The sequence below is a fragment of the Parasteatoda tepidariorum genome, chromosome 7 (assembly GCF_982258835.1).
Source record: "Parasteatoda tepidariorum strain Cologne lab strain chromosome 7, Ptep-v5.0, whole genome shotgun sequence".
Classification (NCBI taxonomy): domain Eukaryota; kingdom Metazoa; phylum Arthropoda; class Arachnida; order Araneae; family Theridiidae; genus Parasteatoda; species Parasteatoda tepidariorum.
In genome coordinates this window covers 47941489-47957157 of record NC_141761.1, presented here as the reverse complement: position 1 = coordinate 47957157, position 15669 = coordinate 47941489, and the positions used below count along the sequence as shown (strand labels likewise).

Genomic DNA, 15669 nt, shown 5'->3' with positions numbered 1-15669 from the left:
GTTCTAACATGAATGTACACTTAACAGACTTCGGGAGACCTAAATTAATGTAACAAATATCAAAGAAAAAATTCTGGTCGTCGACCCCATACCAGAAAGTATGATTTTATAAACACCTTCATTTAATTATCAGGGGTCAGTCCAGGCATTTAGTGAAAGGTCCTTTCTGTAAAATTGTGAAAAAATTACTCGTAACTTGTGAATATAAAATAAACGTTAAGTCACATTCTTTCAACCAGGGTCCTGCTTTTGTGAATTTCTGCAAATAGGGTCCTGTTATTGCAAAAAAAACTTTTTCAAGGAGCTTTTAAATTGTAAAGACATACAAGATTATGCTCAGCACTGCAAAATAATAATTAAAAAAATTAAATTTTAAAAAATAAACAGCAATTGCTGCTACTAAATTAGAGACGCAACATACAAATATTTGGTATTCAGCCTATACTGCTGGACGCAGAATTTTCATTTAGAACGAATAAAGGAAGAAGCGTATGCCGAAGAAAAAACTTAGTTCGTTTACATCTGTCTTTCTCCCCCCCCCCTTCCTAGGGTTTATTTGATTAAGAAAACAATAATGAAGATAAAAATATTTGTGAAGGGTCCGTTTTTAGGTTAAAATATTTTGTGAAGGGTTCGTTTTTATGAAAAGATATTTTGTGAAGGGTCCGTTAACGGACCCAAATTTCTTCTAAACTGACCCCTGATTATAAATTAAACAACATTAAACAATTCACCTATTTTCGGACTTATAAATTCACTATTCCCACTAACGGATTCTGGTCTCTACATCATTCTCTTTTTTTTTTTATTAGAGAGATTTAGCATTTTCACGTAATAGTGTTTAGCAGAAGTTTTGTTCCGAATTAAGACTAAAATACTTCAGGTCAGTAGATAATTCAGTGTAAGTATGTAAGTTGACGTGAGAGATAATACGTTAAAGTGCTGAATTTCTCTATAAAATGATTTCGTAAGGAATTGAACAAAATGAAGGCAAAAAAAGGAAGTCAATTTTCAAGGAAACATTAAATGACGTATGATTATAAAATTAAAAAGCAACTCATATGAACAAGCATGGGGAGAGGTATGAAAATCTTTTTGTTATAAACCAGGTATGATGCTTAAGATTTTACCCACCAAGAAAAATTTTAATTATTATTTTATTAATTAATTTATTCATTTTCAATTTTGAAACTTGAAATTGTATTAGAATAAAACCAACCAGAACATCTCATTAACACACGCGAAAATTATCAGTCTTTCCTTTATTATCTTTTATCTAAAGTTTATTATTAATTTTTCATGCTTAGGTTCTTATTTTATTTTTTCAATTAAAACAGTTATTTAATTCATTTATTTAAATTTTAAATTACTACAAATTAATTTCATTACTTAATTTAATTATTTCTATTTGTTGATTTTAACCTTTGAAAGTTTTTTTTTTTACAATTCTAAATTAACACAAGTTTACCTTGATATTAATTCCAATGTCAATAGTGTTGCTAACGATCATTATCATTTTTAAAAACACATGAAAATTATTATTATCAGTTTAGTCTGACATAGTCAGAATAATTGCATCGATTAAATTCAAGTTATTCAGCAATGGTGAAATATTTGTTCAGAATAAATCCTGAATAAATAATAGAATTAGAATTAATTCTGAATACAGAACCCAATTAACCCTGAAAGAGCTCTGAAAAAACACCCAGTAGGATGGAATTTTTTTTAATATTATTATTTATAGCCCTGGGCCATAGCTTTACACAGCTTTGCATACTGATTAATTCGTCAAGATATCAAAGACAAATATTCTCTTAACAATTTGATTACAATAAAAAAAGAAACGTTAAAACAAGGGAAGAAAAATATTAAATAAAGTGATAGCTTAATCCGTTAGTTTATATAATTCTGAATTAAATAGAAAGGATATTGACCTGACACAAATATATTAACGCTACTCATGCTTAAAAATAATAAATTCCTGATATTCAATCGGAGGATTTTTTTTATTTTATTTAAAGATTGATAGTTATAAGCTCATATTTTGAGATTTTATAAAGAAACAAAAACATATTGAATAATAATTGAGCGACTACGAAGGGAGGGGAGGGGTTAGCGTAAGTCTCCAGACAGAGATCTGTGAATGAACCGTCTGGAGTAGTAAGAGGGTATAAGAGTAACGTGCGCGGTCAACGACTTTATAAAACCGACCTTCGGTTACGAAGAATGTTGAAAATGAGTGAAATAGCGACTAATTGCTTTCATTCACACTTGTTTCTGAATAACGATGATAAACGCTAAATATAAATCTCACGATTTACATGAAAACTAATTGGGGATGGGTAAAATATTCGAACCTATTCTCATCAGAGCTCGACTTAAAAAGGGGTTTTAATTACATAATACAATTTTTATTACTCACTTACGTCGATCGGTACAGATAACGTTCGATTGTTATGCTCACATTAATAGTCCCCTAATTTTGACCACAACCCAGAAGCCGGTATTCCCGCATGTATCCAGAGCATTGCGTACATTACAGGTAGTAGTTAACCCTTTGACGCAGATGGTACATCGGTGTCACTTCTGCATTTTTTTTTTCTGATAATAATTATAAGAGAAAATATACTTTCTATATTTTTTTTGCCATAAATAATAGTCCAATAGCAGGGGTCTGTTTAGAAGAAATTTGGATCCGTTAACGGACTCTTCACAAAATATCTTTTCATAAAAACGGACCCTTCACAAAATGATTTTTCTTTTAATCGGACCCTTCAAAAATTTGTTAATCTTCATTATTATTTTTTTAATCGAATAAATCCTTTCCAGGGCAGAAAACAAGAAAGATGGATGTAAACGAATTAAGTTTTATCTTCGGCAGACGATTCTTCCATTATTCGTCCGAAATGAATATTCTGCGTTCAGCAGTATAGGCTAAATACCAAATATTTGTATGTTGCATCTCTAATTTAGTAGCTGCAATTGCTGTTTATTTTTTAAAATTTAATTTTTTTAATTATAATTTTACAGTGTTGAGCATAATCTTGTGTGTCTTTACAATTTAAAAACTCCCTGAGAAAGTTTTTTTGCAATAACAGGACCCTATTTGCATAAATTCACAAAAGCAAGACCCTGGTTGACAGAATGTGACTTAACTTTTATTTTATATTCACAAGTTACGAGTAATTTTTTCACAATTTTACAAAAACGGACCTGTCACAAAATGTCTGGACAGACCCCTGAATAATAACAAAAAAATCGGTTAGGTTATCGGAATTATATTTGCACTAAAATATAAAATTCAAAAATAGAAGTAGTTAGAAATTTTTTTTTTCTCCCCTTTATTCGGTTTCAAAAGTTTATCGATACTTGATCTTGTAAATTAAAAAAAATTCAATAATCAATAAGTTTCTCTTAGATCTAAATAAGTACAAATTTGAAAAATTATTGTTTGGTAGTGAGCCGTGTTTGGAATATTTTATCTTTGACGCAGAAAAAGATACCGGCATTTCATGCTACATTTCATAACCATAAAATTATTAAAATGCTGAAATATAGTATTTTTCACTTATTTTGCCCTGAATTAATACAAAAATAATGCAAAAATATATTTAGTAAAAATTCTGCGTCAAGAGGTTATTCACTACAGACATTGAACGCTCTCCTAAAAATTTAAAATCTAGTGACTAATAAAAAGTCACAAATCAGTCAGCAAAAAAAAAAAAAAAAAAAAAAAAAAAAAAAAAAAAAAAACCCTCAAACTAGTAATATTTCCTTACTTATTTTCTTTCGGTTTATTTTTAAAAACTTGACTTAAGACTTTATTGAGTTAAGCACTTTTCAGTTAAGAAATTCAACAATGTTATACCAAATAATTAAAAAAAAAAAAAAAAAAAAAAAAAAAAAAAAACTAATTAAATATTCATTACGCGTAATATAAAAACCAGGCATATCAAACCATAATATAAAAACCAGGTAGACCGTGATACGTACCAAATCGTAATATAAAAACCAGACACAAAACATCTTCACTAAGGGAAGCAAGCCCTGCTCGCTGCGCTCGCCAACTCTCTAAAATGCTTTCGCAGTTCGTTTCGGAATGTTACGACATTATACACTTGTTTTCTTTTTTTTCCTCCTTCTAGTTCAAAATGAATGATAGCACTTCTTTTATTTAAAATGCGGTTCAACAGATATGCAACCTAAGCTTCCAGTGAAACGTTTGATTTTGATCCATTTCTATCAATTTGTATACATTACGATTAAATGAATATACACTTCCATGCTTGATGGAAATTGCTTCGAAACAAATAGTTCATAGTAAACCTGAAAGTAACCACTAGCCACTCGTCACGTGGCAAGTCAATAAAAAAAAGTGCGACCTAAAATTAAATTAACACATCACTTTTTCTGATCGTTTTTTTCTTCGCTCCTTCCTTTCCTTATGAAATTCGGAGCTCATTGCTAAATATGTTTTCATGTTAACCTTAGTCATTTTAAGAATAAGTCTAATAAAAATTGTTTATCAAACATAAAATATGGGCTGTACAAACGAAGTAAACTAAACGTCACCACAATTTAAAAAACGTTATTATAGCACAGAATTAATTCTAACAGCTTTAAGTAATATAGATATTGGTGGCTTTTCACTCAATCGCGTAAAATATGCATAAAGTAAGTCGTGGTTTATTCAAATACAATAATATCATAAACGTTTTATTTCATCTATAAATTTTTTTCTACTGCATAATGTTGGCCATTAAAAATAGAGCGAGTGTGTTGTGGTGCATAACTTAGCCCAAGAATCTACAATAAACAGCAGCAGTAATTAATCCCCAACAAATCCCTTTTTCAAGGGAAAAGTGTGAGAAAAATTATCGTTCAGACATTTAGAACATTTTAAAGGCAAATAACGATAAAAATAAATAATTAAAAGGCAGGTCAAAACATAGTAAGATCAATTAACTTATCACAATTTGTTGTTTATCAATAATATGTCTAGGATCATTAATTTCTAAGAAAGTCTCCTTCAAATCCCTTTTCCCTTTCACAAATTCCTTTTTCAAGGGAACACAAATCCTTTTTTCCAAGGGAAAAGTGTGAGAAAAATTATCGTTCAGACAATTTAAAACATTTTAAAGGCAAATAACGATAAAAATAAATAATTAAAAGGCAGGTCAAAACATAGTAAGATCAATTAACTTATCACAATTTGTTGTTTATCAATAATATGTCTAGGATCATTAATTTCTAAGAAAGTCTCCTTCAAATCCCTTTTCCCTTTCACAAATTCATTTTTCAAGGGAACACAAATCCTTTTTTCCAAGGGAAAAGTGTGAGAAAAATTATCGTTCAGACAATTTAAAACATTTTAAAGGCAAATAACGATAAAAATAAATAATTAAAAGGCAGGTCAAAACATAGTAAGATCAATTAACTTATCACAATTTGTTGTTTATCAATAATATGTCTAGGATCATTAATTTCTAAGAAAAGTCTCCTTCTAATCCCTTTTCCCTTTCACAAATTCCTTTTTCAAGGGAACACAAATCCTTTTTTCAAGGGAAAAGTGTGAGAAAAATTATCGTTCAGACATTTAGAACATTTTAAAGGCAAATAACGATAAAAATAAATAATTAAAAGGCAGGTCAAAACATAGTAAGATCAATTAACTTATCACAATTTGTTGTTTATCAATAATACGTCTAGGATTATTAATTTCTAAGAAAAGTCTCCTTCAAATCCCTTTTCCCTTTCACAAATCCCTTTTTCCAGGGAAAAGTGTGGGGAAAATTATCGTTCAGACATTTAGAACATTTTAAAGGCAAATAACAATAAAAAAAATAATTAAAAGGCAGGTCAAAACATAGTTAGATCAATTAACTTATCACAATTTGTTGTTTATCAATAAAACGTCTAGGATCATTAATTTCCAAGAAAGTATAATTTCTAGGATTAAAAAAAATTAAAAACATTCATGTTTCGAAAGGAAAATAAGTTAACAAGCATAATTTTGCAAACGTTTATTCAAATTTTAATTAGAAACAGATTCTCTTGATTTTATAAAAATAAACTTTCTATTTTAATTATTATTTAGTTAATCAAGGCACAGAAATATTTTTATTCATCTGAAATATTTTTATGGCTCAGAATGCGATATTTAAATTTTCTATTTTTTTAGGAATACCAATGTACTGGATTTTACATATATTTGTACAACGAAACATTATTCTCTACCAAAACAGCAGGCATGAACCATTCTTGAACTAACTGATCTCTACTGCCGAAAGTGACTGATTCAAAATCGGAATATACAGTATGCAACAAAGCAAGCACCCTGAGTAACACTAAATAAACATTTTTTTACCCCTTTTTTTGTGACGAATTTGGACTCTTGATCCTCAAAATATGAGGGTAACCGCAATCTGAAAAACAACGGTTATTTTACATGCATACAACAAAAGAGATATCTTAAATTTATATTTATCCTAAAAGTTAACATTATAATTCAGAAAACGAAATTTGTTATTAATATAAGATAAGATAAATATCATGTTTGTTGAAATTATAATCAGGGGTCTGTCCAGACATTTTGTGAAAGGTTCGTTTTTCGTGAAATTGTGAAAAAATTACTCACATTCTTTCAAACAGGGTCCGTTTTTATGAATTTGTGCAAATAGGGTCCGTTATTACAAAAAAAAAAAATTTCAAGGAGTTTTTAAATTGTATAGACATACAAGATTATGCACAACACTGTAAAATTGTAATTAAAAAAATTAAATTTTAAAAAATAAACAACAATTGCTCCTTCTAAATTAGAGATGCAACATACAAATATTTGGTATTTAGCGTATACCCATCTAGGAGGTATTGATACTGCTGAACGCAGAATATTAATTTCGGACGAATAATGGAAGAATCGTCTGCCGAAGACAAAACTTAATTCGTTTACATCCATCTTTCTTGTTTTCTGCCCTGGAAAGGGTTTATTCGATTAACAAAATAATAATGAAGATAAACAAATTTGTGAAGGGTCCGATTAAAAGAAAAATCATTTTGTGAAGGGTCCGTTTTTAAGTTAAAATATTTTGTGAAGGGTCCGTTTTTATGAAAAGATATTTTGTGAAGGGTCCGTTAACGGACCCAAATTTCTTCTAAACAGACCCCTGATAATCATATTTGGAATTCAATTTTGAAATTATAATTTATTTATTTCATTTATATATTGGACTTGCGAAATTTTCTTTTCTTGTCCTTTAGCTTATTTGTACTAATTCATAAGTAATTATATTTCACTGCAAACTTATTGCATAAATAGAACTTTCATACGAAACAATTACATTCTGATACTAAAAAAGAAGAAACATTTTTCTTCTTCTCTGATACTAAAAAAGAAGAAACATTTTTCTTCATTTCCATTAATATTTTAGACAGTTCAGAGGTCAAATTAAAAGGCTCTAAGTGCCACAGTATGCGCATCCCCGACTTAGAGCAACACAGCAAACAAGGAAAAACTAACTTCAAAAAAAGCATTCCCCTTTAAAATTAGATCAATGAATTGGATTTATCTTTAAAAAAAAAACACACACACACACACACTCACAAAAAAAGAGTGAAATGAATCTTGAAACAAAAAAAACGTAATAAAACAGATCAAAATGTTGATCACATATAAATTGACGGAGGAAAAAAAAAGAAATTTGTAATCTTCATCAAATGAAATAAGTTAAAAGCGATAAAGAATAGGGGGCTAGGGCTTCAGAATAAACCGGATGTCTACTTAAAATGCGTAGCGTAACAATACAAACTAGATATACCTTTTTGATATCTTATCAACTAAAATTTGAAGAGAAAGACGTGTTCTGCAGTTTAAATTAATCATCAAAAGAAAAGCGCTCCGTCAGTCAACTCATCACAAAATCAATGCCCCTTCATAAAAATCATAAATAAAAAAAAGGCAGCAGCAAAATGACTGAGCTTGACATAAATATTGGGTAATGATAACGGGGCGCCATAAGGGGGCTTACCTGTAAGGTCAACGACCTCCTGTTTATCTTATTTTTCACTGCACCTAGACAATTCAATCCGAACGGATTTGATAGGTATGAGGTAAATCAGAAGCTTCACTTAATACACATCGCTTCGTTGAACAGAAGGGAGAAAAAAAAATTTATAAAAGAATAATAGATATTTTACACGAAAAGATCTCACTACATCGCATAATGGAATAAAAAGGACTCACGGATAGTTGGTTATATATTTACATCTGAAATAAAATTATTTCAGATATCTGTAAAAGTAAAATAAAAAACAGTTGGTACGTGGGATCGGAATTGAAAGAGATCCAACAAAATGCAATTTAACAGATTGATGCTTAAACGATGAATTTGTTTCTTTTTAGTAATTGTATTAGTTAATTGATTTATTGTTGCAACAAGATCTACGCAATAAATTTAAACTTACTGTTATTGTTTTGTCTCTTTACACACAGGTTATTAGCATTCTTCCAGCATAAATAGTCAATATTTATTTTAAATTGAATATCACGTAACCGCTAACATGAAAAGGAAAATGTTCAGAAAATTATACGAAATAATATGAATTTCACGATAACTAATGCGTAATACACTAAATATTTTACACACAGGGAATTTTAGGGATTTTTATAATAAAAATAATAAAAAAAACTATATTAAACAAATAATAACTACAACAACTATAAAGTTAATTTCGCTGCAATATTTAATAATGATAGACAGTTTGACAAACTGGAAGTTTTTCTTGAGATTAATATATTTTTGATTTCGTAATTTTTAATAATATATAATTATTTCGTTATAAATAGTAATAATTTTTTCTTAATTAATTTAAAAATTGAGAATTAAGAATAAAAAAATTTAGAACATTAAATAAAGAAAAATAAAAACTGTAAATTCATTACTATACATGAGGTTTTGTTTTATGATTTAATAATAATACTTTTAAAATACCCAAGCAAGCTATAAACAATGTAAAGAATGTAATTTAATAGAGATTTCTTTGCAGCAATTTTCAAAATTTTAAGAAATTTTCTAAAATGTATAAAATTTAGGAAAATGTTTGATTAAACCAGTAGAGTCTGGCAAATTTACTGGAAAATCCGGTAAATTTGGCAGCTATTTTTCTATGATGCATAGCATTTGCGATATTTTTACACAATTTATGCATAAATAAATTTTAACGATATTTAGATCCCTGCAGTTTACGGTAATCACAGTAATGTGATTACACATTTGATTTTTTTTTAAAAATTTGAAGTGACAGTTTTAAAACTATGTCTCCTATTATCTTCCTCCAACTAGAAATGTAATTAATGGCACCACATCTGATAGAGTTTTAAGATAATTGTTTAAAATAAGCCATTAGCAAATTAAGTAAAATTACCAATTTCTTATTTTAAAGATTTTTTTTTCTTTTGCAAATTTAGCAGGAATTTACATACGTTTCAGCTTATTTGACGAAAATTTTCAGAAAATACAAATTTTCAGGCATTTTAAACCACAGTTTAAGTGAATTCCAGCAACTTTTAGTTAAACTAGAGCTGTTTATTTTCTGAAGGACTGTGGTTTTCAACGCTGGTAACAATGTAAAAATTCATTTAAATAAAACTGTTCTACTAGAGCAGTGGTTCCCAAACTTATGACTTTTGTGTACCCTTTCTAAATTTTTATTAACGCTGTGTACCACTAATTTAAAAAAATGAATGTATTTTTTTAAAAATATGTTTATTTTTCTTGTTTGGTACTAAGTTTTGTTAATAAGTTTATTTGCATCAGTGTGAAGGATGATATTGTTTTTGCTGTGATAAAAAAATTGCACAAAAGTTAAAAATCACAACTGGCTGTTGACACCACTAATTATTCTGCAAAAAATAGCCAACAGAAAAATACATAATCGTAAATTTTCATGTCTACCTTTGTTTTTAAATAAAATTTTTTGAAATTTTCGTTTGGTGCAAGATATTTCGCATAAGAACGCGTACCTCCGCTAAGCTGTTCCCGTACCCCTGGGGGTACGCGTACCACACTTTGGGAAACACTGTACTAGAGCAGTGGTTCCTGAACTTTTTTGTCTCGTAGACCCCTTGCCATGTTTTTCAGTTTTGGATAGACCCCCTATTTACCTGATATTGATTTTCTGTAAATTCATCAACTTCAAATGTATTTTTGACAGCTGGTATAGTGCTACTCACTGTGAAAGATTTGAGTTTCTAACTGTAGTGAGAAAAACTTAAGAAAAAACACATGTTAATTTTATACATTTATTAATAAAATTCAAACAAATTTACCGCGGAAAAATACTTTTTTGTTACAAAATAAAACCTTACACGCAGAGAAAATAAAAGCGTACGCGGGCGGAGCTGCAGGCAACTGCTAGTTTATAATAATTCAGTTTAATATATCAGAAAATAATCCTAACAGGGGTCTGTCCAGACATTTTGTGAAAGGTCCGTTTTTCGTGAAATTGTGAAAAAATTACTCACATTCTTTCAACCAGGGTCCGCTTTTATGAATTTGTGCAAATAGGGTCCGTTATTGCAAAAAAAAACTTTTTCAAGGAGTTTTTAAATTGTAAAGACACACAAGATTATGCTTAACACTGTAAAATTATAATTAAAAAAATTAAATTTTTAAAAATAAACAACAATTGCTGCTTCTAAATTAGAGATGCAACATACGAATATTTGGTATTTAGCCTATACTGCTGAACGCAGAATATTATTTTCGGACGAATAATGGAAGAATCGTCTGCCGAAGACAAAACTTAATTCGTTTACATCCATCTTTCTTGTTTTCTGCTCTGGAAAGGGTTTATTCGAATAATGAAGATAAACAAATTTGTGAAGGGTCCGATTAAAAGAAAAATCATTTTGTGAAGGGTCCGATTAAAAGATAAATGAATTTGTGAAGGGTCCGTTTTTATGAAAAGATATTTTGTGAAGGGTCCGTTAACGGACCCAAATTTCTTCTAAACAGACCCCTGCCTAATAACTTAAATTTTAATAAAATTTTTACTTCATAGCTACTTTTACAAATTATGTAGAATTTAGATAAATATATGTCTTTATATTATAAGGTAGTTTAATGTAAGTAAATAGGTACTATCAGTGTATGTTGATTATTCCACTCATGAAATGCCAAAATTAAAGTCACGACCTGCTTATATGAAATCCACTATCGTTAACCCCGATTTTCATTTCATGGACCCCCAATTTTTTTTTCGCTTGACATGGACCCCTTGCAGGTTGTCATCGACCCCTGAGGATCGATATAGACCACTTTGGGAATCAATGTAATCAGGGGTCTGTCCAGACATTTTGTGAAAGGTCCGTTTTTCGTGAAATTGTGAATAAATTACTCACATTCTTTCCACCAGGGTCCGCTTTTATGAATTTGTGCAAATAGGGTCCGTTATTGCAAAAAAAAACTTTTTCAAGGAGTTTTTAAATTGTAAAGACATACAAGATTATGCTCAACACTGTAAAATTATAATTAAAAAAAATAAATTTTTAAAAATAAACAACAATTGCTGCTTCTAAATTAGAGATGAAACATACGAATATTTGGTATTTAGCCTATACTGCTGAACGCAGAATATGGACAATTACAGCACATCATAAATTTTTTTATTTTCATACCTAACTTATTGGAAATTCTCCCCTGAAACCGAAAATCTGATTGTTTTTTGCGGCAAATGTTAATTTATTTAGTTATTAAACATTTAAATTGCCCCAAAAGACCTCCGTAAGTGATGCAATCAAAAACGACCCCTGATTGGTTATGACGTCAAATGTGCCGAAGAGAAACGTGCCGTCTCCATCCGCTAAGGCTATTTCAATGCTCTTTTAGTTTTGATATCACATATATCGTATGAACATCCTTTGTAAATTATCAGTAAAAATTTTATGAATTAAATTTATGGTTCTGAGAGTGTGTGCAAAATGAAAGAAAGGTTTTAAAACTTCAAACGTTGTTATTTATCATTAAAATATCTGAAGAAATGATTATGAATGATAAACTCTTTACAGCCAATTAAAATTTCTTTTCGGCTGAAATCAGTGGTGTTAAAGTTCATAGAAAATACTATTTTATTCCATTTACTTTTAAATTAAAATAATGCTTCATTACAACCTAATTACATAATAAAAATAAGTCGCAGATTGGATAGAAATTTTATACATTTTGATATAGGATGAATGATTTTATAATTCGTTATTGCATTAAAACAAATCAGTATTTTCATAAATCTAGTCCATTGAAAAATATCAGTCCATCATCGTTACAATCTATGTGCTAATGATCAAAAATTCAAATAATGTAATTTAATGTTGCTTCTTTAATTTATTTATTTATTACTAGAGTTGAAGGATTTTCTTTTTAAATAAATATTTACTAATGCAGTTTATGTTATCTTTTTTTTTTTGTTTCACTATGCATTAAATACTTAAATACACATTAACGCTTATATTTATTATTCCTAGCTTAAATAGGAATTCCGTTACAGTTCAAAATTATTTTTATTTTTAAATTTATAAATTTTAATTCCTTTTTCTGCAATATAGTATTTATAAAGTATGGTTATTGTTAATTTCTCTCCTTATTTTTGCAAGCTATTTGTCAGTGCTTGCAATGAAGAATTCTAAAATAGTAAAATTAATACATTATACATTTTTAATTAAAAAAAATTTAATAAAATAGTTTTAAAAAAATATCAGGTTATGCATACGGTATAGCCGAAAACGTATCAACACTTTCAAGAATCTAGTTCATTGAAATATATCTGACCATCAACATCACCATAATCTAGCTATACTTAAAATTTCCCTTAATTTCTCATTTATCCATATCTAATTAACTTATTTATCCACAAAATTTCAGCGAATATCATTAAGCTGGAAGTTTTTGTTTCACTAAAGCTAGAGAAGAAAAATAAAAAATTAACTTATACAGAATTGAAAGAAATTCTAATGCACATTCTTAATAATTTATTAAATAATTAAAAAATAAACAGTAATGTTGATATTTTTTCTCAATATTTTTATTTTTTGAGTAAATAGGAACTTTGCTATGGCGAAAATTTTTTTTATATGCATTTATGAAATTTTATTCTTATTTCTGCAATAAAGAACTAAATAAATGCATATGCTTGATTTCAAATACTTATAGCATAGATTAAGACAATTAAAGTAAAGTTAATAAAATCTGCAGGAATATATATATAGATAGATATATATATATATATATATATATATATATTAAAGTTTTGCTGGGATCACAAGTTTTTTAAGAGGCTACTGCTGTGAAGACAATTACATGCTTTGAATTCACGCTAGAATAAATAGATAAAAATTACCAGTAACTTACGCTGTCCTACATTTTAAAATCTAAAACTCTTTATTCTACATAAGAAATTGATCCAACATTTCTTTCACTTAAATTGAAAATAAATCTTCCAAATGAACTTGAAGTATACATTAAAATTAAGATTATAGTTAAAAAATGAAAAAGCGAAGTTATTTTGTATTTATAACGCATCATTTATAAACAATACCATGCACTTTTTTTATTGAACTAAAAAATCTTAAATATTCCGAGCAAGAAAATTTCGTCAAGTATTAACAATGTTTCAGTGGGTACCACTGAAATTTAACATTATAAAAATACGTTATATCAAATCCAAATTTTTATTAAGCGATATTAAGGCGCAATTTTTTATACAGATAGCTTTAGACCATCTAAAATGGTTGGATTTAATTAGAAAATTTAAACGAAAGCAAGAACGTATTGGTTTTCATAGCACAGCTATTGTAAGTGAACGGCAGATGGACACGTGTGACGTCAGTTCGTGAATAATCACGTGACTCCCCGTTTCAGGCGAAAACGAAAGTAAGCGTTTTTTGATTGAAAATAACTAAATAAATAGCCTTCTTAGAAAAGTAATAAGATGTTTTCTGGGAGTTTTGAGTGATTCTGAATGCATTAAAATTATAAAAAAATTTGACTGTAATTGTCCAATCGTTTACATCCATCTTTCTTGTTTTCTGCTCTGGAAAGGGTTTATTCGAATAATGAAGATAAACAAATTTGTGAAGGGTCCGATTAAAAGAAAAATCATTTCGTGAAGGGTCCGATTAAAAGATAAATGAATTTGTGAAGGGTCCGTTTTTATGAAAAGATATTTTGTGAAGGGTGGTAATAGAGCCAAACTAAAATAACTTTAACATTTCGAATGTTTCCTTTTTAAAAAAAATTTCCTGTCCATCAAAAAGTTAAGCGTATTGAAAAATATTGAATAGTAATCGCAATAATATACTTATCGCAATAAACTTTCACAAAAATAAACTTTTTGCTAGAATTTCGTTAAGTACACTAGTTTTAAAGCATTATAATGATAACACTTAATACTAACTTGATGTAATTTTATTTGCACTCGGGTTAATGATCTCTACAAATAACATATAAACTTTATAGGTTGTAGTCCATGTTATCAATAAGTTTGAAATTTATGGTGTTCAAAAAATATTTATTCAAAAAGAAAATCTCAAATAATAACAATTCTTGAATAGAATACGTCATAAAAAGATAAGAACCAAGCGAGGTAAAATATATTTAAAATCAACACTAGCACTTAGAATAAAAACATAGTGCAAACTTTAAAAAATTAATCTTGTAAAACATAATGAATATTTAAAAAATTTTAGTTGCAAAGAAAATGATAAATAGTTCCAGCATTTAAATTTCTAAAAGTAAGCAATATTTATAAAATATTTTCACACTGCCGGCTGAATGTTCGGACTTTTTAGTGCCATTTCACACTAACAATTTGATCGTATACACCAATGTCATACGAGACAAATATAATTTTCAATCCTTTCAATAATTCAATAATTTTCAATCTTTTTTGTCATATGAGACAAATATAATTTTCAATCTTTTTTCTATTTTATTATTATTATTTTCTTCGAAACTTTCAAAAAAGTGTTTGCGTAATTTTGAAGACACCTTTGTTTGTTACTTCGAATTTTTAATTTTCTATTATTATTTTTCTTTATTTTAATTTCATTATTTTTCTTCATTTTTATTTTTTATTATAATTACAGGCAAAATTTTTATTTTATATTTTTTCATTCAAAAAGTTACAATTTGAGCACTCAGAAATAACTTTATTTTAAAAAAATAAATTTGCAAAATTGTATGAGATTTTAAAGTTTGGATACTTTCGGAAATATAAACGTCTTTAAAACCAGGGTTCGTGATTTTTTTGATTTTTTTAAAAAAAATCAAAAGAATCAGATTTTTTTGATTTAAATCGGATTTTTTTGATTTAAATCGGATTTTTTTGATTTAAATCAGATTTTTTTTATTTTTATTCAAATACACTGTAAGAACTTTAATTTATGATTAAAAAAATTATAAATGTTTAATCAAATTAACTTAATATTAAAACTATGTTGTAACAATATTTTAGAAACTCTAACTAAAATAATTTTTCATTATAATACATGGCTTTGAATGCATAGCAACTGTTTTGAAAGAAATGCATGATTAAAATTTAAAGACTAGATCAAATAGAGAATTTAAAGAATACTTCAGGGGTCTGTCTGGGTTTTTCTGAGAGGTAGCTATTTTG

At 28.1% G+C, this 15669-nt stretch overlaps 1 protein-coding gene across 3 annotated transcripts in view; it reads right to left on the bottom strand.

Annotated features, from left to right (window-relative positions):
- Window positions 1–15669, bottom strand: part of LOC107443324 (insulin-like peptide receptor) — a 148041-nt gene that overhangs the window by 85996 nt on the left and 46376 nt on the right. The window lies entirely within an intron of this gene.